The 24780-nt window shown below is 42.9% G+C and overlaps 1 protein-coding gene across 3 annotated transcripts in view; it reads left to right on the forward strand.

The window, feature by feature from the left end:
• EPHB1 (EPH receptor B1) overlaps positions 1-24492 on the forward strand; it is a 344890-nt gene extending 320398 nt beyond the window's left edge. For all 3 annotated transcript variants that reach the window (XM_060274589.1, XM_060274587.1, XM_060274588.1), the window contains exon 17: positions 20946-24492. The gene's annotated coding sequence lies outside the window, so the exon portion shown is untranslated. The remainder of the gene's footprint in view (positions 1-20945) is intronic.
• Positions 24493-24780: the final 288 nt, after the last annotated feature.

Consider the following 24780-nt stretch of genomic DNA (forward strand, 5'->3'; position numbering starts at 1 on the left):
ACCACAAAAAAAAGAGAGACCTGAAGGCTTCTTTATATCACTGCCATCTGATTACAAGGAAAGTTCCCTGCAGCCCAGGTTAGAAGGAGATGCTAACAAGATGCAAAAGAACGATTTTTTATCTTGCAGGGCCTCCCCAGACAGGCAGTGGAAAAAAGCCCCTTGTTTAACAACACAAGGGAGTGTTCTTAGCCCTGTCTGATAGCCAGTCGTGAATCCCTTCTGGAGTATTCAGCTCAAAAATCTGTATTCAAGTATGTTGTCAAACCAAATACAACATGCATAGAAAAGGTGTATTCTGAATATTAATCCTCTAAACCAGTCCATTGATATTCATGCAAGGTGGGTTGAAGGAGCTTTTGTGCTCATTTCTTATGACTTTCGCTTTTATTAGGATAAATCCAAAGGTGTGAAAAGCACGGCAATGATGACTCAAGCTATAAATACGCCGTTCTACCTATCTGGCAATATTGCTCCTAATTTAATGTGAGTTTGTCATATTCTTCCACACCTCTGAAAGCTTGCTTGGCATCACTTGTGAAGTTTGTTAGCCTTGCACAGACAGAACTGAACAACCAGCTACCTGAGTGGTTATTTTTAGTAGCATCTGGTGGCCACAGGAAAATGCCTGTTCGTTTTGGCTCTCAGCTCATGATGAGCTGGTGGTGTACACCCTTGTCTATGCCCTGGTCACACTTTGGAATGCAGAGATGACCGGGAGGCTGACAAAGTGGGTGTGAATGCTCCATCAGTGCAAGGATTTCTGCTTGTGCAATGAAAGGTTATCTCCAGCTCCTGCCCCTGTGCACTCCTAAATGGGTTCTAGGGGTTCCCTTGACCCTCTGGAGAAGATTTCCAAAGGGTGCATTGTGTGTGTGGGAGGGGGTTGGAGAATCCCATTCTGCAACTGGAAACTCTTGAACTTAGTTGAATACTGCCCAGTCACTCCAAAATGCCCCATTCCATTGAACAGTATTCTGCAGAGCTGAGGGCTAGGTGAGAGAGAAATGGTGAGAGAGCAACCAGCAGAAGTTTTGCAGACAATTTCTTTGAACACTACTCACAGCTCATTATTGAGCCTACTCAGTGGCTGTGATGTCAGCAAAGAAAGTTCTTTTCTATTCCTATTGATTTGTCATAGTACCATCCAGTGAAGCTTTTCCAGGTGGTTCAGGGACGTCTGCCGTTTGGCTTATATGACACTGTTCAGAATTTGGAGGCCAGCTGTAACATGTTTGCAAAGCACTTTAAGGATCAAATTGCTCATATCCATGGTGACATGGATGTGACAATGGAATCAAGTCTGTCTATGGAAGTGTCCAGTTTTGAAGATGGAGACGGTTAAAATGCACTTGTATTTTACCCCCCAAAAAAGTGCATTGAAAAGTATATATTGGGGAAACACATGTGTGGAGGACTCCCTTGTCCTGAATAGGGTAACTGTGCCCCTGAAGGACCAGGTGTGCAGCCTGGGAGTCATTTTGGACTCACAGCTGTCCATGGACGCGCAGGTCAATTCTGTGTCCAGGGCAGCTGTCTACCAGCTCCATCTGGTACGCAGGCTGAGACCCTACCTGCCCGCGCACTGTATCACCAGAGTGGTGCATGCTCTGGTTATCTCTCACTTGGACTACTGCAATGCGCTCTATGTGGGGCTACCTTTGAAGGTGACCTGGAAACTACAGCTAATCCAGAATGCGGCAGCTAGACTGATGACTGGGAGCGGCCGCTGAGACCACATAACACTGGTATTGGTACATTTCTGAGCACAATTCAAAGTGACCTTTAAAGCCCTAAATGGCCTTGGCCCAGTATATCTGAAGGAGCGTCTCCACCCCCATCATTCTACTCGGACACTGAGGTCCAGCGCCGAAGGGCCTTCTGGTGGTTCCCTCACAACGAGAAACCAAGTTACAGGGAACCAGGCAGAGTGCCTTCTCGGTAGTGGCACCCACCCTGTGGAATGCCCTCCCACCAGAGGTCAAAGAGAAAAACAACCACCAGACTTTTAGAAGACATCTGAAGGCAGCCCTGTTTAGGGAAGCTTTTAATGTTTGATGGATTACTGTATTTTAATGTTTTGTTGGAAGTGGCCCAGAGTGGCTGGGGAAGCCCAGCCAGATGGGCGGGGTATAAATAATAAATTATTATTATTATGTGCACTTTTCATTCAATCTTTTGAAAGATTCATATACAAAACGGTATAGAATGGATGTATGATTGAGTGCCAGTGGAAATGAAATGGGATGGACTTAGGCTGATCTGTCCATCCTTAGTCATGGCATCCTGCATTTGTTTGCTGCTCTGGAGAAAGACCATTGGAATTGATTTCTGAGTGCTCCCTTCCTGCACTGTAAAAACAGGGGCATCAGGACTGTTGTTCTCGAGATGTTGTTGAACAACTCCCATCATCCTAGGCTAACATGGCCAAAGGTTAGGGAAGATGGAATTTCTAGTATAACAACAACAAATGAAGTACATCACATTGGCTCCCCCTGCCTAAAAATCAGCCATTAGTCTAATTCACAGATAAAGTATGGTAGTTTTTTTCTCCCTAGTATTATTTATATTTGTCACTTACCTATGGTCACCTCACCCACCACCCAGGTCATATTTTTGTATACCACCCTTTGATCATCTTCTGAAGTAACACCTAATCATCAATCATTGCCATCTACCTTTCTGAAAACTATGGAAATTTGCTCTCCATTTCATGTCCTTGGACTTAGGAAGACATGGTCACTTTCCCTAGCTTCCTATTCTTTCTTCTTCTTCTTTCTTGTTTGGGGAACCCTAGCATTACTTTCCTCTCCCTGGTTTCCACGCCTAAAGCTTTCTTTTCTCAGTCTGTAGCTTTCTCCACTCCCTGTTTATCAATTTATCTATTTGTCGATCTCACCTTTCTCTTTATTTCCTGTGACTGAGTGTGTCTTGTTCTCCCTTGTTCTCAGCCATGTCTTTAAATCTATGAAATGGTTTTCAATTGTCAGCTTCATCCCTACATTTCTATGGCAACGGCAAATTCCCGTCCTACTCCTCTCTCTCTCTCCCCACCCATCCCAGCCCGGCCCGGCCCTCCTCCCATGTAGTGGATAAGCTGTGAGAATGCTGACAAGCTGTTGAACACCAGGTAATTTATCTCCTAAAGCAGACAGCTGTGGCAAAAGGAAGAAGGGAGAGCAGGGCAGAGAGGTTGGGAGGGAGGCAGCCATGAGAGGGTTGCCCTGCCAAGATGGGGGCGGAAGGGAGGTCACGGAGCGAAGGTTTGCAAGGGCTGCTATTTGCAAACAAGGGAGAATGAGCAGGGAAAGGTGCTAAAATGCCCCTTACAGATATGGGCAGATGGTGCTATGTTTGCTAAATGGCTGTTTGCAATTCTACTAAGTGCTGCAGAGCTATAACCATAGCTCTGGGGTAGGGGCAACAGACCTGGCAGAGCTGGGGCACACTGGGGAACTGACCTGGGATGCATTAAGTGGCACTCGAGGCTGCAGCACCTGGTACCTTTGCCATTTAGCCACAAGCATGCACCTGAGTTGCAGGGTTTCTCCCTCATCCTGAGCGCCCGCCCTCCCTCCCGGCAAATGCCTGGGCTGCTCCAGTGCGTTTTCTGCTTCCCTGTATCCCCCCCCACTTTGTGTTCTATGATCCAGAGAAGGCCAAGTGATGGGAGGGTTACAAAGGAGGGGGGCTGCTTTGTGATAACAGTAATTCAAATGGGGATGACAGAGTGCATAGCTGGTAGCCAAGGGAAGTCAATCGCTTTCATATCGGAGATAATAAATACTGCAGGGAGGGAGAGAGGAGTCCATATGCATAGCATTATTATGCGCCTCTTTATAAATAAAGGAAATATATTTTATGCTCTTTAATGACCTTCAAATTAACAGCTCTTTGAAAGCACTTATGTATATTTAATTTGAAATGGTGCTGAAAGCCTGAGTGGGGATCGCAGCGAAAGCAGCAGGCAGCCAGTTTTTAAATAAGAGTAAACTCGGGCCATTATTTCTCAGGCTGTCAGCTTTCCCTGGATTTAATGCACCAATTTTTAAGAGAGAAAACCTTTTCTTTCCTCCTTTGTGCTTTAAAGCTCTCCAGGATCCTTCTTTGCAGGCTACAGCAGCAGCTTAGGACTGTATTTAATTGTTCCCCCCTTTCCTTTTCTGCTTTGTATCGCATCTCTTGAGTAACAGCTTCCACTGGTGGGTCACTCTTAGGTATACAAAGGATTAGGCTCCCCAGTGACCTGGATAGTGTGTGCTAGTTTATGATTACCGATGTGTCATTGTGGGATTATTTCCTGCAGCATGTTGTGCAACTAGCCTGGTGCACGACATCCATGACCTACAAGTCATCAGGTGCTTTGTGCTGTGGATACTTGGGTTATTTATGCCCTTGCTGTAGACAGGAGGGAGGGATCCATTGCCTGATGCTTTTGCTTCCTGCCTTTGAACAGAAACATGTATAGGCATTTCTTACCATACCCATCAAGCTGGGGTAGCCAAAGTGGTGGTCCAGATATTGTGGACTACAGTTCCCATTATCCTGAACCATTGGCCATGTTGTGTTGGCTGGAGCTGATGGGAACTGTTGTAGAGGGAACACATTGGATGTCCTTGTCATAGAACATTTCTTCTTGCAAGTAGAATCAGGAAGCTCCAGAGTTTTGATCAGGGGTTGGGAACCTGTAGCCCATGGACCTAATTCGGCCCACTAACCCCCCCCCCCAATTGGCCTGGGAGATCATTTTGGCCAAGCTCACCTGCCTGACATCTGATGTCATATATGACACCAGGTGTGGGGCATATAAAGACCTGGATCAGCCTTAAGGGGTTTCCAGGCACTGCTGATCAGTTCTACATTCTAAAACTCTCCACAATTGGTCTTGTGGCATACTTTCAAACCATGCAAGCTATAAAAAGTCACCTGATGTCATTGTGATGCCAGGTGATTATCTGGTGGGTGGTCCCCCTCACCTATCAGTTTGACCCATGGGGGTGGGGGATATAACGATTTGACCCATTGGGTAGAGTAACCCATTAATGTAATTGTGGAGAGTGTTGATTTCTATATTATGCACAGCTTCCCTCCCCCCCCCCTTATGACAGGACAATTTTCATTCATGGGTAGAGAATGAATGGAGTGAGAAATGGCTATTTTTTATTTTTTATGGAACTTCTCTCCTAGTACAGATATTTTCATAATCTGTAAATGATCAGAACTTTTTTACTCATACCATTGTTTCCATCAAACATTTGAGCTGAAATAAAGTAGTGGGATTTGAGAAAGGCTGGTATGAACAGTTTCCTATTTATGTTGAAAAATAAACCAGAAGCCAAAGGTTGGTTTTTAATCAATGTGATCTTCAGATCTTACTTTACCAGCTCACATCCACCTTTCCCCTCTGTTTGGACTGTCTCTTGAATTTTATTCCTTTCACAAATCTGCCCTTCTGGTCATATCCTCATTTCCTACCTTTTTTAGACTGTTGTATTTCTGTGTGTTTCCGCCAGTGCGCTGTGTCTCTCCCACTCCTTTATTATTTTTTTAAAAAAAACCTCACCACCCTTGACCTTTTGCCTTCCCAGTTCCTGTTTCTTCTGTTCCTACTTCACTAGACCATCAAGTGAAACGAGAGCAGCCTAGCTATACTTGCTAAGGGTTCAGCAGAGCAGAAGGCCTCACCGGAGGCAATTTGAATACTGTACAATGTTATCACTAAGTAAGTTCTACCAGGAACAGTTTGAGGGAAATAGCCTTCTTTTGCGGCTCCAAGAGCTGCAGGTGTAGATTTATATAGGCATATATATCTGAGATTCAGCACTCTTAGAGATGGTTGCAGATCAAAGACAAGCACATGCAGAAGTATATTCTGGACATAGCTGTCAACCCTCCCGTTTTTTGCAGGAAACCCCCTTATTTCAATAGGTTTCCTGCTGCCATCCCGGATTGTAGATACCCCGTAAATTTCCCAGATTTCAAAGCAGCTCCTCTCCCTCCCTGCTGGCCAGGGAGGCTCCACTCTGTGCCCCCCACCGCGAGCGAGCAGCCAACCGCTGCCTGGTAAAAGGCCTTGCTTGGCGGCTGGCTGCTCGCTCACTTGCTGAGTGCTGCCGGAAATCGCGTCTGCGCATGCCCGGGCATGCACAGAAATGATTTCCAGTGCCCAGACATGCGGACACGGGCAGCCCGGCACCGGAAGTCACTTCTGCACATGTCTGGACATGCACAGATGCGATTTCCGGTGCCCCGGATATGGGCAGGGCCGGCACCGGAAGTCGCTTCTGCGCATGTCCAGACATGTCCAGCTGGGTGAGGCTGCTGATCCTTTATTTTCCAATCCATAAATTGACAGCTATGATTCTGGACTACACAGCCCTAACTGCAATGATCGATGTTTCCTATCCATTCCTTTGCATCCATTAAAATATGTACCCAAAATCTGTACAATGATGTCTTGAGTACCGTATCCTCCTTCCCTTTTTAAACCTGCTAACCTTGGTAGTGTTGCACCTATTTTCTCACTGTGTGTGAACAATGCATTGGTTATATATTTCAGTAGTTTCTTTCTGAGCAGAGTTCTAGTTACAGGTAGGTAGCCATGTTGGTCTGAGTCGAAGCAAAATAAATAAATAAATCCTTCAGTAGCACCTTAAAGACCAACTAAGTTTTTATTTTGGTATGAGCTTTTGTGTGCATGCACACTTCTTCAGATGAAGTGTGCATGCACACAAAAGCTCATACCAAAATAAAAACTTAGTTGGTCTTTAAGGTGCTACTGAAGGAATTTTTTTATTTTTCTGAGCAGAGTTGGGCAAACGGTTAGAGAGTTAGTTTTTTTAAATCCCGTCAGAAGTATTGCTTTTATTTATTTTTATAATTGCAAATAGTTTTCTTCCAGGATCATGAGAACTTGTTCTGCAACAGACAGATGCACAACCCGACTGTTTCCTGTCTTCACACAGTATAATCGGGCAGACTTCCCACTATTTGGAGGAATAATGTTTGCAATACAATGTGTTGGCAGAGAAACTGGAGGGTGTAGCTGATTCTGATGCTGTAGGAGTTTTCCAGCTGGCAGGGACAGGGAACACAGAGCATCATTTATGCATTATGGTTTTGGGTGAATTACTATGATTACTGCTGCTGATTTGCAACTGCAAGCTACACATTTGCAATTTGAGAAAGCAAGGTAGATTCTCCCTTTGATCTGTAAATGCTCCTAATAAGTTTTAACTACAATGTGTTCGCTTGGAAAGCTGTCAAATCTGAGGGCTTCCTTTTAAAAATTCATCTTTCTAACTGTAGCGAATGAATCTTAATGTGAACCAGCTCCCTGCTCTGGGCCTATTTTTGTGTTTCGGTAGCAGGCAAATCAATTTGTAAAATGTAAAAGGCTTTACTTTTCTGATCATAGGTTAAATCACAACTCGTGCTGTGCAACTAGGCATTTTGCATCTGGTTCCCCTCTAAAGCTCTGAGCGAGCAAAAGAAGACGATCTACATAGATGTTCTTCATTTGCATGTCATAATCTGATTTGGGGGCTCTCTTTCACAAGAACTTGCCAAGATGGAAACTTTCCAGTAACAGCCTGGCAGCCTTCCAAATTATTTTGAACAGTGGATGAAAATTTACAGAAGACTCCCTAGACCTTGAAGCAGAAAATTTGTTGTCAAAAAAGTCATAAAAATAGTAAGAAAACTAGTCCCTGTACTCCTCTACTCCATATTTAATTGCTTGTTGTAAACAACAAGACTCTTTGCTGGGAGTTGGGGGATCAAAAGAAAGAGGTGGAAAGGAGATTCTCCCAATCAATGGTGCATGAATAAGGAATCACCTCAATTATATATATTCAAGCTTTTCCTATCACCACTTCTCTCTTTTAGGTCCTTCTCTTTCTCTCCTCCCACCCTGCCAGTGGGTGGTATTCAGCTATGGATTTCTCATAGGATAGGAGATCTACTACAATCAATGAACATGACTAACTTTGGTTCTTCAATTTTTAGTAGACCTACTCTGAGTAAAACATAGTTGAATACCATCCAATATACTTTTAGCTGTTAAACCTAACCCTTGTTCAGAAATGCTCAATATTAGCTTCAAGTGGGCATATTTAGAACCTGCAAGTGCTTATTTTATAAACCACTTTGAGGTGTGGGGTTCTTTTTTTAACAATCAAGCAGAGTAAATTTTTTATGAAATAAAATAACTAAAAAAGCTGAAGCTCTGGCAATTGCCTGTATAGGTGGGGATATTTGCCCTTTTGCAGAAAATAGGAGAAACCCCCCCTCAACAAATTTATTGTGCTCTTGTTATTTCATTTCTATACCACAAACTCATATAAAAATATGTCTATGTGGTGTACAAAATCTCAATTAGGACCAAACAACATAATAAGTGAAATCAAACAGAATACATTCAAGAAACAGAGGCTTGAAAATGGGTCATCTGACAAGAAGATGACAAAAAGTTATAAATCATTTCCATAAGAAAGCTTTCATTGTAAGGCTTAAGTCATGGATGTTTGTATTAATTTACTGAGAGGGGGGAATGTGAAGGGAGAATTGTGAAGATGAAGATAGGGATGATTAACACATGGGACACTGAACAAACCATCGAATGTAGGTCTGAAGGAAGTACCGTATTTTTCCGTGTATAAGACTAGTTTTTTCCCCCTAAAGAATAATGTCAGAAATTGGGGGGCTCTTATACACAGATACATCTCCCCCCATTTTCTTAAATCAGGGCCCCCAAAATAGGAGGCGTCTTATACATGGGGGCATCTTATAGACGAAAAAATACAGTACATAAGACCGACCGCAAGACAGTTTTTGAAGGAACAATCATTTGTCACTGTGCAATTGGCTGCATTTTACACTCAGCACATGAGAGGCAGACAAGTTATGGCAGCGGAGAAGTCTAAAGGTGCCTTCTAGACCACAAGGACGTGAGTAAACTGGAAGTGTTTGCTTGACATCAAGTTATGTGGAAGTGAGGCACTGTTGGTGATAATTTTTTTCCTTATCACTATTCAGCTAGCAGAGAATGAGAGAGTGAAAAGACAAAGCCTGTGAGTCAGCAGTGTTTCCTGGTCTCTGAGCATGACACCAAGAAAGATGTCATTCCAAGGTGTCCTTGACTGCTGAGTGTCCAGAGGGTGCCCTTAGATCAGTGGCTGCCAGCCCAGTGCCAGTGGGTGCCATGTGCCCATGAAGGCTTTAGAGCAGGGGTCAGCAACCTTTTCCAGCCATGGGCCAGTTCACCATCCCTCAGACCATGTGGTGGGCCGGACTTTTTTTGGGGGGGGGATGAACGACTTCCTATGCCCCACAAATAACCCAGAGATGCATTTTAAATAAAAGGACACATTCTACTCATGTCAAAACATGCTGATTCTCGGACCATCCATGGGCCGGATTGAGAAGGCGATTGGGCCACATCCGGCCCATGGGCCTTAGGTTTCAAACCCCTGCTTTAGAGGGTGCCCTTGGGCATGGGGGCCAGACTCTGACTTTCCTTTTTTTCTAACACTTTGGAAAGAATGTTATGGGCCAAGATGTGCAGGAACCTTCTAAATGATTTCTGTGAAATAAAAGTAAGGCATGTGTGTGTTCATTTTGGTGCTGAAAAGTGCTCCTTGCTGCTATTAGACAGCAACAGCACCAGTGTGTATGCAAAATGAATACTGTGTGATTCAGGACCAGCAAAGACATAGCTGACTTCCCATGGTAAGCTTAAGGCTGCCTCTCTAATTTAGTGTTATGCCCCTCTGCCAGTATCTATTGTGTGACTGGTGCTGCCAGCAATCCCGCAAAATTCGAAATGTGCTCTCTGGCCAAAAAGGCTGGGGAACCCTGCCTCACATACTCAATAGTCACACCCTGGCTACTTCCAATCCCAGTTTCACATATGAGGAAGTTAAAAGTGCATTTGGAAATTATATAGCATCTCCTTATCGTCATTATCGCCCAAATAGTTCTTAGTTCATACCTTTTTAAAGTCAGGTGTGATATTTGTAAAATACTGGGGAAATCCATCAGCATTTTTTTCCATTTTAAGTTGAAATTTCAGTGTGACAAGTAGAGACCCAGGGGCCAAATTTAATGGCAGAGCTACACCAAATGTCCGGTCTTCATCTTGTGTTCTTGCATATCATGCCAAATTACTCCTTCTATAACTTAAAAATAATATTTTCCCCCTTTCTTTACTTTTTATTTCGCTCTCCCACTAGTGTATTGTGTCTCTTTTTTCCCTTTAGAACTACTGTATTTCCCTCTGCTAGTAATAGCACTGAAGTTACCAGGGCTGCACCATGATTGAATTTGTCCCTGTTTCTTTCTGATTATCCTCAGGGGTCTCATTAGGTAACCAAACCCTTGTTTTGAAGGTGGGGAGAAGGGATGAAAATTATGGTTAACATCACTGCAATTCTCCATGCTAATTAGCAATGAGTGGGACTGACAGCATGAAATACAGCCCATGCCAAGAGCTGTGTTGCAGGAGGAGGATGCCTGGAGCGTTTCTTATCTAAAATGCAAATTGTGATTTCCAAAGACTATCAGGAAGATGAGAAATTGGTACAAGACACCACTAGCCCATCTTTAAATAAATAATAATATTCTTAGAATTTTTTTTAAAAAACAACAACAACAAACTTTTGTGATAACTTTTTAGGAAGGTGCATACAGAACTGAATTTGGGATTTGCACAGATTTTTTTTTTCTGGTTTCCCCACTCTTCCATTGAATAGATGCACTGGTTTACTTTGAAGAGAGCAAAATACCCTGATGTTCAAGATTAAAGGAACGGCCAGATTGTCGCCATGACTTCCTTTCGAGCATACTCCAAACACAGTGGAACAAGTGGAGCCCAGTGTTTTGTATGATAGTGTGCTTTAGTAAACATCTCCCTTTTCTCCCATATGCTCTGAGTTTCGTACCTGCATGAGCAAAACTGTTGTTTCCCAGAACAGTGTGTACATGTGGGCTCTTGGAGAGGCACTTATGTCCACTTTGTTTGTCATTGGGCCTGTTTGCTCCCATACTGCACCGAACTAAGTCAAGGTATGGTTTAGCATGTGTGGTCCAAACAGGACTCGTGGTTAAACTCCACACGTGGTGCTGTAGCTAAGAACAAACCACAGCAAATAATAAACTTTGACTACAACTCATGGTTAGTCAGGAGACAGTTTAACTATGAATCCTAGTTCAGATGGTATGGTAGTCCAAATTTTGGCTGTGCTCAGGATTCAGTAAGATGGGCCTGCAAGCTCATTTCCAGGAGCCCATATGTCTTGTGTGGTTCAAGTAAACAATAGTTTGGCTTACCATGTTATATGAACCCAGGCACGTAGCAAGGGAGGGGCAAAGGGGGCGGGACACCCCTAGCTCCACCCTGGCGGGGGCAGTGCCTCTAGACCGCCCCTCGCCTCCTCCGCCCAAGCAGGAAGAAGCAGTGAGCACTACGAAGCAGGTTGCCTGGCGCCACCGCCCGGCAACCCGCTCCGTAGCACACTCTGCTTCAGAGCACGCCGGCCGAGCAGAACAGCAGCGCCAACCCGGACAGACTGTGCATGTGTGGACATGCGCAGTCTGTCTTGGCTTGTCCTGGCACGTCGTGCCCCGCCCTCAAGGGGTGCCGCCCCGGGCAGCCAAGCGGCACCGTTCGCCACTGTATGAACCAGGCCTATACAGTGGTACCTCGGTTTATGAACACAATTGGTTCCGGAAGTCTGTTCATAAACTGAAGCGTTCATAAACTGAAGCGAACTTTCCCATTGAAAGTAATGGAAAGTGGATTAATCCGTTCCAGACGGTCCGCGGAGTAACCGTTCATAAATTGAAGCGAACTTTTCCATTGAAAGTAATGGAAAGTGGATTAATCCGTTCCAGACGGGTCCGCGAAGTACTTAAACTGAAGCGTTCATAAACTGAAACATGGGTGTAATTGGTTTCGGAAGTCTGTTCATAAACTGAAGCGTTCATAAACTGAAGCGAACTTTCCCATTAAAAGTAATGGAAAGTGAATTAATCCGTTCCAGATGGGTCCATGGCGTTCATAAACTGAAAATTCATAAACCGAGGTGTTCATAAACCGAGGTTCCACTGTATGTGCAGAAGAACTGACTAGCTTGTTCTACCAAGGCCTTTCTTTAGTGTTCTTGCCATGTCACAATACCACTTCTGGTGCTCTGCTCTGCCATGTTTATCATCTCCATCCCATTTTCTAGATTTGTGCCTATTCTCTGTCCCTGTCATGGGGTGACTCACAGGCCAAAATATGTGGTGCTTCTGCTGAAATTCCAGGTAATGGGAAAGAGCTGTGGTAGTGATGAGACAGATTATAGGAATATATTATGAAAAATATAACAAGAATCTCTACTTCTTCCATTGATCTATTTGAGGGAGACACATAAACAGACATGGCCATGTTTAGCTTGATAAAATGGAGACTGAGAGGAGATATCATAGCCATCTTCAAATATCTAAAGGGCTGTCACATGGAAGATGGAGTAAGCTTGTTCTCTGCCGCTCTAGAGGGTAGGACTCAAACTAATGGTTTCCAGTTACAATAAAGGGGATTCCGACTAAACCTCAGGAAATACTTTTTGACAGTAAGAGCTGTTCGACAGTGGAAGAGTCTCCCTCGGGAGTTGGCTGACTCCCTTTCATTGCAGGTTTTAAAGCAGAGGTTGGATGGTCATTTGTCATGAATGCTTTAGTTGAGATTCCTGCATTGCAGGGGGTTGTCTATATTACCCTTGTGGTCCCTTCCAACTCTTACGATTTAGATTCTATTATCCTGTTTTCAATATACCGTGCTGAGGAGTATGCTCCTCCAAACATAACTAGACCACAGTTGCTGTCATTATTGTAGACTGTTGAGTAATCTTTGTGTGTTTTGTACCCTAATCCTGGAGTTGCACTGTAGTATACAGATACTGTTTAACGAGGGCTATACGGCTTGTAGATGCTCCATGTAGATGCTGTACTTTCAAAACACAAATATCTTATTTGTGTAATGGTTGCATTTCTGATAGTGCTAGTTACTTTCCTTACATTTCCCAGTTTTTATCAAAGCAAGCACATAATGCCACTTTTAGGTCAAAAGTGAGTCCAGTAATTAGGAAGCATGCATTGAATCTGTATTAAATTAAAATACACACACTGGGAAAGAGATATATATATATATAGAGAGAGAGAGTAACAAGAATTATTTGCAAAGTCCTTTCAACATATCTATGATCTATGGTTGATTACTGTTAAATCTCCCAGACTCTCCAGATATTATGGAATCTAAAGTACTAGGAACTCATCAAATTTAGAGTGGCGGTTGACTTACTGAAAATTGCAGAGAAGTGGAGAACAAATCTGGTTACTGTATCCAGTCTTAAGATTCTTCATTTGTTTCTCCCTTCCTTAGTAACTCTGAGTCATATCAGAGCATATCTTATTCTACAAATAAAAAGGGAGGAACTGCAGGGCTGCCTGGTTTAGTTCATACAGAATGTTTCTTAAGAGTTTTATGACTTGTTTAGAGGAGAAAATAAAACCCAAAGTAAACATTCCTGGCAGTTCTTAAATAGTAGTGAGATGCAAATGTGTAGATTGTAAAGTAAAGTTTAGATTCAATTCCATGAAATGCCAAAGGGTTAAGAAAGCAGACAGTGGCATAGTAATAGGGGCCCGGGGGGGTGGGCAGCAGGCTGGGGGGGGCAGCAACCTGGATGGGGCTGACCACCTCTGATGGCCGCCGCCACCGCCACCACTCAACGCGTCCGCCGCCCTGGAGGAGAAGCCCCGATGCAAGCAAGACTTTCTCACTCCGCGGCTTGCTCGTGGGGTTTGCCATGGCACCGCGTCACATGCCTCCTGTGCGCGCATGCGCTGCACGCCGCAACGTGTGCGTTGCGCATCATGATGCGTGTGTCATGCGCCATGCGTCATGATGCATGCATCGTGATGTGTGACGCATGCTCGCAATGGACACACACACACCCCGGCGGGGTGCCTTCACATTTGCCGCCCCAGGCAGCCAGGCGGCTAGCTACGCCGCTGAGAGCAGATTTTAATATGTCTCCCAAACCCGGCCTATGCTTCTCATTTGCAAGAAGAAAGTGATTTGCTGCAGAAAGTGGGGGAAATGACCTCTGCTCACCACTTTCTCCCAGCAATGTTCTTGACCTACATTTCCATCTGCACAGGGCATTCCCATTGGTGAGAGGGGAGGTTGTAGGAGAGAACTGGCAGGTGGGAAAGGGCTTGAGATTCCCTGCCATAGATTCATTTTCTATCAGCCTCAGTTATGCCACAGTAAAAAAAAAAAGGCCACATGCTCAAAATGTGAGGGCAAATGCAATAAGCATTTAAAAATCCAATTTGTCAAAGTTCTCTTTTCTTTTCAGAGGTTGGTGCATGAGATTTTTGTCATCTTGCAAGGTCTATTGTAATGAATTTTGTAGTTGAACCTGAGGGAGGGCTTAATTTGGCTATGTGCGCTACACATGCAGTAGGGTGAGTGGGATTGCAGAGGTCAGCGCCAAACTCTTCCCTTGCATTGGCTTTGAGTTCACAGAGCCTGTGCACATACAGCCTGAATATGTGAAGTTTCACAGGTCCTCAGTTTGCACAGAGAGCCTGTGTCTGTTTAGGCTTGGTGCATGAGGCATAATATTTGGATTGGGTGTGGAAGCAGGGCCTACTGCTACAATCCTGTTCCCTCCTCCTCAGATCATTCCGTGTAGTCTAAATGTGCAGCCTGCCTTTTCATGGGAAAGAGTCACAAAAGGATGAGGCCACCCAGAATAACCTCATCTCTATATTTGCTGTGCTGATTCTTTTACTCTTGGCCCTCTTGAACATGTTCCTCTTGGCACACATTCTTCTATGAGCAATGAGTCAACTGTCTGCCAAGGGGATGCTCAGCCTTTCCCAGAACTTTGAATTGTACTCTGCATCCATCATGGCAAAAGCCGAGGGGAGTCTGTCCCCGCATGGAGAGCTATGTTCCATACTGCAGTTTCCTTTGTGCCTTCGCTCTGTATTCTTCCTCTCAAGTACTTCTGAAATTAATGAGCTTTGTCTCATACACACCTGGTGGGGAGCAGTGTTAACAGTTGTTTTTTTATATATAACTTTTAACTACATGATGGCCTCCCTTCATAGAATCAAAGCCCCATTTGAGTTAATTGTGGCTGTCAAATTATCCTCCCTGTGAAGTGTGAAACTGCACTCAGCTGACAATTGGGATTCCCTAGGGAGATGACATTGTTAGGGCAACTAACCAGGGAGTGCTTGTATGAACAATTAGAGGCAACAGTGGCTGCTCTGGCTTCTTCCTCTCCCCACCCTTTTTATCTTGCCTACCCTATTCCAGGATTACTCCATATTTGCAGGCATGTTTTCAATCTGTACAGCCAGCATTTCCCTCCTTTCCTCGTAATTTACTGTGCCACAGAAGCCACATTGACTCTACACTGGAGCCGGGTAACAACATCTGGGCACCATTCTGCAGCACTGCTTCCGCCACATGAAGATTTGAAGCAGGGAGTGCTGTTTGGCCTAGAGATTATATGATGTGTTAACATTTTGTGCTTTTATTGGACCATTTAATCTCAAATAAATCTCAGCAGTGTAGTTTTATCACTGTTAGCTATATCATAGTCTCTTGTGGAACAGTCTTGTCCAGGCTGCAGGTCTGGGCTCAAAGATAGATTAATATGTCTGCTACTGCTATCAGCAAGGAATAGTCTTAGAAACCTGAGAATCTGTTCACATTATATGTATTAAAACCACCTCTTTTACAGAGGCATGCAAAGGCAGATAGGAGCTGGCTCGGTTTTCACCACACCCCTAATCCACCTCTTCCTTTTCCTCCTTCATCCTGTCCTTTCTTGCCATCTGACCCTCCATTCTCCTGCCTTTCCACCATATAAATCATCGACCTCTTTCTGCTTTATGACTTATTTCCTGCTGCATTCAAGTATCCCACAGGTTCCTCTGTCCTTAAAAGATTATAATAATACATTGGCCCTTCCTTTCTGCCAATCTACCAACTAATTTCCCTATTTCTCTTTGTCTCCAAACAGCTGGAGCCTGTTGCTTACTTCCACTGTCTCAACTTCCTTTCCTCCAGCTCCTCTCCTGACCCCTACAATCTGGTTTCTGCACCCTCCTGAAACTGCCCTCTAACATCCTCTTCATGGCTATATCAGAGATTTGTTCTTGGCTCTCTGCTGTTTTCCTTTGACACACCACCCCTCATAAAATCCCATAGCTTTCAGTACTGCCTACATGCTGATGACAGCTAGATGCACCTCTCTGGTCCAGACCTGTCTCCCTCCTGTTCTGCATTTCCAACTGCTTCATTTTTCTACTTTGACATTTCATTGATTTCTAAACTTAGCATGTCCGAGGGTAAATGTCTCATATTGCTATCTAAGCACTCCACGTCTCCTCAGATCATTTTCTGAATCTATTAAAAATATCACCACCTACCCTCCTCTTGTCCAGGAATGAAACTTCGGCTTTATCTTTCACTCCTCTCTCTTCTGTGCCTGCCATCATACTGTTGCCAAGTCATGTTGCTTTTCCCTTTACAATCTCCTCCCTTTTTATCCTTCATTGACTACTCTAGGTCAACTCTCGCCTAGACAACTGCTACTGTCTCCAGTCTGGTCCATTCGTTGTCTTGCTTCAGTCCCCCACCCCCCTTCTGTCTAGAACTTTGCTGCCAAAATCATTCATCTCCTTTATGGTTCTGCCCTCCTTAAATTCCTACACTGGCTTCTGGCCTTCTCCCAGATCAAGCACAAACTCCTTGCTCTTGTCTTCAAACCCCTCTACACTCTCACTGCCCTTTCTTATCTCCCTAGTCGCCTCATATCCTGTGGCAGCCCTGCCTGTGACCTTCACTCTTTAGCCATCTGAAGATCTTCTGCCACCTCAAATGAATTTGCTTGCTCTTGATGCCTTTTAAGCTCGGGACTGTCTCCCAGAACATCTGGAGGATGCTGTCTCTCTTCCTTCCTTCAGATCTCTCCTCAAAACCCATCTTTTCAATTAAACCACATTCGCCTGGTCCTCCCAATGCACTGTAACTACTCCTAAGTATGGGTAACTGAAATAAACCCATATCCTTCCCTATTTGCATGTGCAGTGCCCCCTTCTCCCCTGTGTCAATTTTAAATTTTTAAGGTGTCTGGGGTGGGCAGGGATTTATCTTCTTATGCTTTGTGATGCACCATAGAGATTCATAGCAGTACATAAATAATGCACAATCATCATCATTGATTCCCATTTTGCCATAGGAGATACAGTAGACCGGCTGTAATTTGAAATGCAGTTGGAGGAAATCTTCACTGGTATTACCAGAGGCAAAGGGCGGGGTAGAGCTCCTGAACACATACTTTTGATTTCTCCGTATAAGTGAATGGATTACATTCCTTTCTATGGAGGAGAGTGCTGCACTTGGACACCGTTTCAAGAAAGGCAAAATCTGTATCCTGCCTTTGATGTTGGTGGGGGGCAGCCTTAGAAACAGGAGTGCAGTGAGGCACAGTTGGCTCATTTCAGAGTACCCCAAGATATAGAATAGTTTCAGGGGTTCCTGTACTATACAGGTACTAGAGATAGGCATTTCATTGTTACTTGATGAGTATCTTTTCCTGTGCACATGTATTTAGGAGTATCTCTCATTGAAAGCAATAGGATGTACTTTCCAGTTTAGATTGGGTTGTAAAACTCAGTTTCTGACATATGCTTGGCTCCATCTGCAGACTCTACACCTATCCTCTGGTCACACTCCTGTCTTCCTTTCACCCTGCTTCTAAACTCTGGAAGTAAACCACACTGATTTCAGTTGAGATTTTATTCATGTTAAGCTTTGCCTGTTTAACCCTATCATACGCACTTGTCTATTTCCCTGTCGGATAATTTCCACAAGCTTCCCTGTTCTGCATTTCTCTCCAACTGGTTTCTGCTCTCCCCATTTCTCCCTTTCTCCCCCTTGTGAATCCCAGATTAATAAATAGAAGTTTCATTACTACCTAGGTTTGCAAAAATGATTTGATTCCAAAAGATGATGAATTTTAAGAGAAGCAAAATGTCAGGCACAGCAGGGACATTTTTTAAGCTTCAGTAAGTTAGGATGGTGGAACACAAGCCCCAGTATAATTGTGTTGGCAGCCCCTAGTTATCAGGAGCTAGGCAAGGGGACACAGCGGTCAATTGCTTTGCTATTTAATGTGGCGGTTTTATGTTTCCAATGTGCAATTGTATATTAAAAGTATCTTTGCCCCCCTGACGTGGCTAAATAATGGGATTTTGCTGCTGGGCTACACTTCTCTGTTACAGTATGGGTAACAGGCAACCCTTTGCTGCTCTTTTCAGGACTAACTACACAAGTGGATGATGAGCCATTTCTTTCTTTAAGAGACAACCTTAATCATCTGTGCCGGAAATTCCTTAGGAGAGCCACCCATTCCGCATTTGTCCAGCACATTGGTCTAATTTTTTCTCCCAGAAAGCTGCCTTATATTGAGTCTCACCTAGCTTAGTGTTATCTACATTGATTGGCAGTAACTCTCCAGGGTATGAGATTGGAGAGAGGCACCAGGGGTCAATCCTGGGACCTTTTGCATGCAAGGTTTGAGTTCTACCACTGAGCTACAGCTCTTCACCTTATATGCAGGGCTTAAAAGAATGAAAAAGGCAGATGGCCTGGCACAAGTGGGTCAGGGCAAGGCTAACAGATAATTCAGCTCTCTGGTGCATATATCTGTATTATCTGTCTGGTTTTCTTGGCATAAGGATTATTCTGTACCCCTTTAATGCAGATATCTTTTGAATCGAGGTTCTCAAAATCCATGCAAATTGGTGTTTGCACTTCCTAAACCATTTTACAAATTATTTACTCTCAAGCCCCATCACAAACTTGAAATTGAGGAGTAGGTGGGCACCAAAGCAATGCAGAGCTTTTGGTAAAATGCAGGCCATTTTTGCGCCATTTCTGAAAGAATTACAAAGGGGGAAGGAGGCAACCTTGGACAGGGGTTATTACTGCTGCAACATTAAGCAAACCCTGTTTTATTAAAGTTATGGCTCATGCTGGCATTAGGGCAATAGAGGTGTCAATTCTCCTGTTATTAACTCTACTGCCTAAAGGCATAGATTTCAGCAAACATATCCAAGAGCTGGAGCTAATCTGTAGCAAAGAGTGGAGGCAAGGGATAATTTCCTCTGCCTAGCGTCAAACCAGAGGCGGGGCGGTCAAGGAAAACCACAGTGTTTCCAAAGAGAAAAGGGAAAAAGAGGGGGTAATATTGCCCCCCCACCTGATTTCCTACGAATAAAACATGGGGGAAAAATCAATGTAGCTGAGGGCCAAGTATGTTATTGCTGTAATATTATTCACCCTTTACAGATTGCTTTAATAGCACAATCACAGAAAAGTCATGCAGGGAGGCTGAGGATGATATAGGGAGCTTTGTTGATTTTGCCCTCCTCCTGCCCCAAGTATAATGGATAAAAAAAGTAAAGAATGGGGAGAGGGGCTGGATCAGTGTGAAGAGATGCTGTCATTGGAAGCTTGATTCTCCTACATGAGCACAGAGCATTGGCTTAGCCCCAACTCTCAGTGCACTAGAAAACATTGTAGTTTATTTTCGGGCTGATGGGAAAGGTGTCAAGAAGACACATGGGTTAGAAATGCCAAAGCTGGGTTCAAGATGCCAGTTTTAAAGGCATTTGGATCAGGACTTACTTTGACTCCTTGCTGATTTCTGGCAAAAGTTAGTAGGAATGTTGTCCATTCAAAATGCAAAGGTAGACTGGAGTAGAGCAGACAGAAGGCATAGATGGCAATATACAGACTCTGTGTATATGTGCGTTGCATTCATATTGTTGCAGTATATGCATGCAATATAATGGTGGTGAGTTGAGAGGGCAGATCTTGCCAGCCAATCAGGAATTCAGGGACAAGCGATAGGGTGTAGCAAGGGTGAGAAATTAAAAACACCATGGAAAACGGGAGGGGAAGTTGAAATAAACCCAATAACAAGTTTTTATTTGTTGGAATCTATATGTGAAATTTTTGAAATTTATTAAAACATAATGAATGATTTAAAAAAGGGAATTCAGGGACAGGAGAACCTAGAGGTGCTGTAAAGACATTGAAAACTGTTCTGAGCTACCTTTTGGCAGTATTGCAGCATTTCCAGAACCAATGAAACCACAAATCTCCTGGGAAGCTAGTTAGTTGTGGCAGGGCTTATGAAGGGAATCTCATGTGCTGGAAGAAATAATGATGGCATATATTCTGATAGAGTTGAACCAGAACCCTCAAACACCTCTGCATAGTGGGGAGCTGCACTGGGTAGTAGTACTTTATGTAGTAGTTAGTTCCTAAGCAGTAGCAAGAAGCCTCTGCAACTATAATCCTATGGAAAGAACATATTATGGTGCCACTACCCATTGCTAAAACTAGGGCTGTCACCTGAATAAATAAAGTCTAGCTGATTGAACCTATATCCTTTCATCTGCATGAATCTGCACAGAACTGAAACAATTATTATGGGGGGGAATTGTTTTTAGGTGACACATTTATTATGGTAGACTTCATCTAAGTAGGGGCATCATTCATTTCAGAGTGAGATAGAAGGGTGCTTATCGTCTCTTATGAGATGGTGCTTATCTGTATTTTTAGAAGCACTTACATTAAACAAATAACTTCATTCTAAAAATTGCCATCGTTTTAGTCAATACAAAATTTTGGTTATTTATAGATGAAAATTAATAGGTGGAAATGAACAGATAGGACTCCTCTTTCCTCCTCCACCATCAATATGTCTGCCTTCACAATGCTATAAGAGTATGTATGATTTAAAAACTAAAAAGCTAACCCTCTGTTGTTCTTCTTGTTCTCGTTTCTGCCCACTGTTGTTTAGGAACACTTTTATGCCACTGTTCGATGCCGGAAGGACACGGAAAGAGGCCAGCCCTGACAGCGAAGCTTACCACCGCAGACCTGTCCTTGTTTTCCGCTGGCAAGGTAGCCATGCCCTGCAGATGAGCTGTGACCTCCTGAGAGTGATGCCAAGCTCTCGTGTCAAGAACATGCTCCATCCTGATGAGCAGAGGAAGGAAGAGTCCTCCCGCAGTAGCATGCACTGTCCCAGCCAACAGAGGCCCCGTCGTGTACATAGCCAATGAGATGTCTGTAAAGGATTGAGCCCTCTTGTACATTTCCCTCTTTCCCTTTCAACTTGTTGATTGTGTCAAAATTGTCAGAGTTTGTAACAGTAACTTTCAAAAAATATTGTACTAAAAACTGAAAATTGCACTCAATAAAAATTACGAAATAACCTTGATTTTGGAAAGAAAGAAAAAACTTTAGTAGCTGAGAGACTGAAGAATGCTATCTGAAGGGAAGGGGGGTGGTTTATGAGTATGGCATGTTGTGTATTAGCAGCAGAATACAATCTGCATGAGTAGGAACATCAACACATTCAACTAAGTTCTATGCATTGAAATGTAACAAACACGACTACATTAGGTTCATAAATTTCAATGTATCTACTCTAGGTCTGCCATACATCCAGGTTTTCCCAGACTGTCAAAATGGTGTCCAAATTGGTAAAATGTCTGTGAAAACCTGGGCGTATGACAGCTAGGACAATTATATAAGAAAAAATCAACAACTTAGACTAAAATAATAATAATTAGCAACTTTGCCCAGATTTTCACTTTTGGGAATATGGCAAACCCAATCCTACTCTGAGTAAAACTTTGTTGAATGCCATCCTTTCATTCTAAGGGTTCTTTCTCGCGCAATATTGTTATATTTGGGTAAAGATACCAAAGTACAAACAACATTGCCTTATGAAGGGAGCCTGCGTGTTTCAAGAAATTAATTTCAATATGTGAAAAAGTCACATGGCCTTTGCTTCCATTTACTTTAAGATTTGAAATTCATGCAGACTTTGTAATTGGCTTGGTACATATGTGATTTTGTACTTGAATCACATATCAGCCAAAAGTTTATTGGGTTTTGAGATAATGGGCATAATATCCATTTGGACCACACACCTTCCAATGACTCACAGGGATACTCAAGAGATAGTTGATGCCAAATAGCTTTCTGCTCCAAACTTGCTTTTTTTAAGGTGAGAAAGAAAGGAGTAGGGATGAGGTTGTAACATAACTGGAACTGGAAGAAAAGAGAGAGTAGTTTTGATTGCTGTGATTTAGGTGCAACAGAGTAGAAAGGGGGAATGTGGGTTGCTTACAATCCGATCCTATGCACATTAACCCAGAAATAATAAAACTCACTGATTTTCAGTGGGAACATACTCTGGGGGCAAGTGTGCATAGGACTGTCTTTGTTTACTTAATTACAACTGAAATATGAACTTGCAGTAAATAAATGCTGAGTCACTCATATCTGCTAAGGCTGATAAAGGGGATATTTGAAATAAATATGTTTTGCAAAAAAAAAAAGTAGGACTGTAGAAATTGAACAAGTAGGTCTGCTACTGGATGTTTATTTGTTTGTTTTAAATGAGGAATTAGCCATTTTTGTTTCATTGGCCCAGTACACCTCAGTGTATCTTGAAAAACTGTTTAACACCTAGCAATTGCTAAAATCTAATTAAGTCTTCACAAGTCCTGTATTCCTTCTTAAGGTAGTTTCAAAGGGCATATATTGTGGCTTTAACATCATACCATCTTTTTCTCTCCACTCTGTTTTGCCTGGGGGAAAGTTCTGGAGAACTCAAACCTTGCTCACTTTTATGACATTTTGGTTGGTCCTAATAAAGATGTCACCACACTGTGAAATTTGAGTTTTTTTACCTATTGACCAACATGGCTATCTTTGAAGTATGAAACAAATAGGAAGTAGTTGGTCAACCCTTATTGCTTCCCCTACTCCAGAACATAAACATCACATCTTTTAAAACCTTGTTCAAGGCCCTCTACTGGGATCTCGGAGTAAAGTAGCTTTCCTAGAAGGCAGCTTTCACCAAGAGCTTGAGAGGTCTTCCCCATTCTTATACACAAGAGCCCACAAGTAGTCATCCCTCCATGCTTCCCTTTCACCCCTAGATTGGCAACTGGAGATTGCAAGGGCACCCGTCAGGGAATCAATTTCGTTCAGGGACTGACATTTTTATAATGCTGTGGTTTCCAAAGCCATTTATGAAACCCGATTGGCAGTTTAGACAGATTTGTGTCCTGGGCTAATGTTTCATCAATGTGGAGTAACTAGGACTGGGCGGCTCAACTCTGACAGAGGAATAAAATGAGTGCTCTCGTAGTGGAACTCCCTTAATTTACAGAGGATATGGACAGTTTTGCAATGACTCCTAAAGGCTGGTTTTAAAAGTGATTTGTGTCTTTTTCGCTACTACCCTTGCTTACTACTCATGATTATCCCCTGTTCTCATTTGTCCGGGTGACAGGATGGACCTCCGAGATGCTACATTTTCAGGCTGTGAACACACTGTATCTTTAAAGCAAATTTGAAACACTTTCTTTTCCTCAAAGAATTCTGGGCACTGTAGTTTGTTAAGGGCTGCTGGAAATTATAACTCTGAGAAGTGAACTGCAGTGCCCAGAATTCATTGAGGGAAAGAATGTGTTTCAAATGTAATTTAAAGGTGTAGTGTGTACACAGCCTTAGGGTCATGCGATAAAGTCAACTTAGAAGCTACTTGCAAAAAAGGAGAGGCTCCCAGTTTCTGTTGCCTCAGAATGGCAGGGTTTGCTTGGGTTTCCAGAAAGACACCACAGAATTTCTAATAACAACTGGAACAGAAGAAAACCATAGCAAAGGTTCTAGAAAATATGAAGCAAGCCGAGGCAAAATTTGAAGACTCACATAGTTGGAAAGTATTTCACAGGTAATCTAGTCCAATCACTCCTGATTCAAGAAACCCAGTACTACAGCATCCAAACAATGTGGTCACCCACCCTCTGCTTAAAAACATCTACTGAAGGAAGTCTACAGACTTCCGAGGCAGTCTGTTTCATGATGAACTAGTTCATGCTATCATAACTTTCTTTCCAAAGTTTAGTTTTGACCCTTTTCCTTGTAATTTGCACCAACTTCATATTTGGGGGCATGAGTGGCATTCATTTTCATGTGTAGGGAACAAGATAAAGAACTGGACTCAAGGGAACCACTGGGATTGTGGTGAGGCTAGAGCTGTTTCTTGCCACTGGGTAACCCCAACCGTTAAGAATTGAACCTGCACCTATTTACATAGCCACCATAATAAATTCTCACTTTTTGTTTCACTGGAGTGAAGCAGAAGGGGTTCATCCTAGCAGAAAGTACTTCCTTGACACCTGCAAGAGAAAAAGAATATCTTCCTCCTATGTGAAGTTAAGCAAAATAAAATAAAATCAGAGCAGGAAAACCGCTGTCTGAGGTATAAAGGTTGGAGCTCACATATCATTTTAGAAGATATGTAATTCTAGCATACAATTTTAACACGCAATTTTAGTAAGTATAATAGTTTTTAAATTGCTGTTTTTATTTTATATTTTTAAATATTTGTATTTTAAAAGTTATATTTACATTTTATGTAACTTGTTTCGATGTTAGCTTGCATTGCTACTTTTAATGAATATTTTAGATTGTCTTTTGTAAAGCACTTAGCAGCCTTTAATTTGAGTAATATATGAATGTTGTTAACCTATATAAATAGTGCATTACTTTGTGCAAAAAAAGAGAAACAAACCCCACCTCAATCAAACTCCCTGTATACTAGCTGCTGG

The sequence above is a fragment of the Zootoca vivipara genome, chromosome 5 (assembly GCF_963506605.1).
Source record: "Zootoca vivipara chromosome 5, rZooViv1.1, whole genome shotgun sequence".
Classification (NCBI taxonomy): domain Eukaryota; kingdom Metazoa; phylum Chordata; class Lepidosauria; order Squamata; family Lacertidae; genus Zootoca; species Zootoca vivipara.